The following is a 4085-nucleotide window of genomic DNA, read 5'->3' on the forward strand; positions in this document are numbered from 1 at the left end:
AAAGAAAGAAAGAAAGAAAGAAAGAAAGAAAGAAAGAAAGAAAGAAAATTAAAATTTAAAAAAAAAACACATAAAACGAAAGTGTTTGGGGCTTTTTCTCGCCAACGCCCGCCCCCCCCAAAAAAACGCTGATGCTGTTCGAAACGGGCTTGTCTGTCTTACTGTCCCCACTTTTTTGGGGGGGAACCTGGACTCAGACAGGAGCACCCCGATTAAAAGGACGGTTGTGGGGGGGACACATCCGAGGCCCACATACTCGAGTGGGGGGGACATCAGATGCCCATGAACCCCTTTACTGGGGACCGAACCCCCATTTTCCCCCCCGATCTGCTCCTCGGAGAGAGGGGGGGCCTGAGAGCTGAGGGTTTTTTTATTTTATTTTTTCTCCCTCTTTTCACACTCGATTCCAAATATTTGTAAGTTTATTTATATCTCCGTCCGGACAAGGGTGAACATTCAGAGGCGCTGGCTTTCGACAACACACACTCTGTCGCCCGGACGAGGAGGCAGGTGGGGCGTCTTTGGGGGCCTGGGCCTGGCCAGGGAGGGACCCCCCCAAAAAATAAAACAACCAACGGGTACGAACGTTAAGATCTTTCAAGACGCGGGTTTGGGGGAAGGAGGTGCGATTTCGGGAACACGGGAGCCCCCTCCCCTGTGTGTCAGCATCACCCCCAACCTGGACCATAAATCATCCTCGCTCGTCGTAAATCGAGGGGCGCAGGGGGGAAGGAGGGGGGGGCAGGCGCAAAAGCAACAAGGCTCCCCAAATAGAAAAACAAACCCAACAACAGCGACACATTTACACCCCACGGCACCAAAAACGGCAGCTCTCTCTGGGGCCGAGCGACCCCCGGACAAAACAGAAATAAAATAAAAATAATAATAATATTAATAATAATGAGAAGAATAAATATCCCCCAACCTGGGACGCCGGCCACGCAGCCGGGGAGGGCGGGGGGCTGGGGTTGACGAAACGAAAACCATCGCTTTTCAATAAATAAATGCTCTCCGCTCGCCTGGACACCCGTATCTGTTACATGTCCCTCGAGGTGACTTCTCCTTACAAATCCCGTCTCCAGAAAACGCACGGAGTTGCAACAGGTTCTCGCACAGAACGGGGGGGAAAGAAAACCCCAAAAAACCGACCAACAACAAGAAAAAAAAGCCAGCAACCACCAGCAAATCCTTCCAAGCTCCTTGCTCGTAAATTCGGCACCGGTTTTGGGGGGGTTTGCGTGTGTCTCTGTGTGTGTTCGTTTGTAGGTATTTGGTTTGGTTTTGTTTTTCCAAATGTCGGCCGTGTCCCCCGCCTCCCATGTCCGTCCGGATGAAAAGAATTTTTAAAAAAAAGAAGAAAAAAGTGCCTTAAAAATGTTGGCCATTGTGGTCACCCCAGCATCTCCCAGGGCCCCGGTTTGGAGGAGCAGAAAAAGGGGTTCGGGGATCTCGAGGCCTCGGACGAGGCTGGGATTCTAACTAGACGGTGGGCGTGAGTGTGAGCTCGGACCCAGGCCCCCGACGATGCAAAAAAAAAAATAAAAATAAAAAAATATCTCGATTTCCCCTCCGTCCTGCAGTAAGTCCTATCAACACACCATCCGCCCGGCCGGCCTGGCTCAGGGGTCGAGCGTCGACCTAGGAACCAGGAGGTCACGGGTTCGATTCCCGGTCAGGGGCACAGGCCCGGGTGGCGGGCTCGATCCCCAGCGTGGGGTGTGGTGCAGAAGGTAGCTGATCAATGATTCTCTTTTATCATTGATGTTTCTATCTCTCCCTCTTGCTTCTTCTCTGAAATCTATACAATATATTTAAAATAAAAACAAAAACAGCCCTGGCCGGTGTGGCTCAGTGGATAGAGCGTCGGCCTGCGGGCTGAAGGGTCCCGGGTTCGATTCCCGGGCAAGGGCATGTGCCTGGGGGTTCCGGGCATCCCCAGTAGGGAGTGTGCAGGAGGCAGCTGATCGATGTTCGATGTTTCTAACTCTCTGTCCCTCTCCCTTCCTCTCTGTGAAAAAACCAATAAAATATATATTTTTTAAAAATAAAATAAAAATAAAAACAAACCGGATCATGCACAGACAGCCCCGTGCCCTGGTCTGGGAACGCTTAGCGGTTCCGAGTGGCCGGGCTCGTCCGAATACCAGGCCTGGGCCGTGTGCTCTGTACAGTGTGTCCAGTTTAAAATCCTGCATTTTCCCCCAAAACCGTCCCCCGTGCGCGAGGCTGGCTGCGTCCACGACCACAGGACAGAAGCCAGGATTTGGGGGTGGCCGGGGGGAGGCGAACGGGATGGAGAAAGAGACAGAAGACACGGGTGTCGCCCAGACACAAGGGACAAGGGGCCCAGCGGCCGGCGTTTCAGGAAACGAAAAAGCGTTGTCGGGGTTGAATCGAGTCTCCAGAAATTCGGCCACGCCCTGGCCAGCACCCCCTGACCGTCCAGGCCCCACGGTCCCCCAGGTCTGCCCGACCTTCCCAGCTCACTCCCCACGATGCCATGTGGAAACCACACAAATGCAGCTAAAAAGCGTCTCCTTTCGAGCAGGAGGCGGCCAGCAGTCAGGGACAGCCAACCTGTGTCCGTCCGTCCCCCTGTGTCACCTCGGACGCCTCGGGGAGCCTGGGAAGGTGACCATGACCTTCAAGACCCCCCCCCCAGGAAGCAAGACCCACAGATCATGACGAGTCTCCAGAATTGGCCGCACCCTGGCCAGCACCCCCTGACCGTCCAGGCCCTACGGTCCCCTGGGTCTGCCCGACCTTCCCAGCTCGCTCCCCACGATGCCACGTGGAAACCACACAAATGCAGCTAAAAAGGGTCTCCTTTCGAGCAGGAGGCGGCCAGCAGTCAGGGCCAGCCAACCTTTGTCCGTCCGCCCCCCTGTGTCACCTCGGACACCTCAGGGGGCCTGGGAAGGTGACCATGACCTTCGAGACCCCCCCTCAGGAAGCAAGACCCACAGACCATGCACACAAGCCCCCCCTCACCCCAGCACCCAGCACCCAGCACCCCAGCTCACAGCCCCGGAGCAGAGGCGAGAATTTTGCTCCCGAAACAGAAACAGCAGAAAAACCCATCCAGCCCGAGGCCCGGCCACTCACACCGTTTGGGGGGGTCCAGCGACGCCCGTCTTGCTCACGTTGCCTGTGCCATAAAAACCCCCCAAAAACCAAGGAGCCCTGGCCGGTGTGGCTCAGTGGATAGAGCGTCGGCCTGCGGACTGAAGGGTCCCGGGTTCGATTCCCGGTCAAGGGCACAGGCCCGGGTGGCGGGCTCGGTCCCCAGCGTTGTCGGCGGCCGATGCATGATTCTCTCTCCTCGTTGCTGCTTCTCTCTCTCTCTCTCTCTTCCTCTCTGAAATCAATTTTTTTAAAAATATATTTTTTCTAAAAAAGCAAGATTTGGGGGTGCCCCTTAGCGCGCCCCCCTATAAAGCCGGCTGGAGGCCACCGGCTTTGCAGCTGACAACCCCGAGCTGCGTTGCGAAACCTCAGCTGCCGCTTAAACCCAAGGGCCTGCTGGGTTCGTGCTCATGTTGAGTGAGTTTTTGTTTCGGGGGATTGGGTGGTGACAGATGTCCGTGCCTCCATAAAACGTATCATAACCCTTTTAGGGGGAAAAAGAGAGAGAGAGAGAGAGAGAGAGGAAGGGGGGGGCGGGTACACACATTTCTCTCCCACGTCAGCCAAGTGTTAAAATCTCAGATCAACGCAGCTACTTGTAAAAAGGTCCAAATGCTTTATTTTTTATTTTTATTTTTTTTTGCTTTTTTTTTTTCCCCCTTCAAGAGACAGAAGACCTGTCTGTCTGCTTCCCACAGCTGCTTAACAGCTCAAGGCGGCCCGTTCGGGGAGAACAAATTGCAAGGGGTTTTAAACCTCTCTCTCTCTCTCTCTCTCTCTCTTTCTCTCTCTCTGTCATTTTAGAGCTTTGACTAAGATTTCAACCAGGAAAGAGGGAAAGAGAAAAAAAAAAGTTAAAGGCGTCTCTTGATTCCGCCCAAGACTTTCAGAGGAGACACGGATGAGAACGGTCCAAACGGACCCAGGACGATTCTTCGGCCCAAAAGTCGAGAAGGGGT

This window comes from Myotis brandtii, unplaced genomic scaffold (assembly GCF_000412655.1).
Source record: "Myotis brandtii unplaced genomic scaffold, ASM41265v1 scaffold1518, whole genome shotgun sequence".
Lineage (NCBI taxonomy): Eukaryota > Metazoa > Chordata > Mammalia > Chiroptera > Vespertilionidae > Myotis > Myotis brandtii.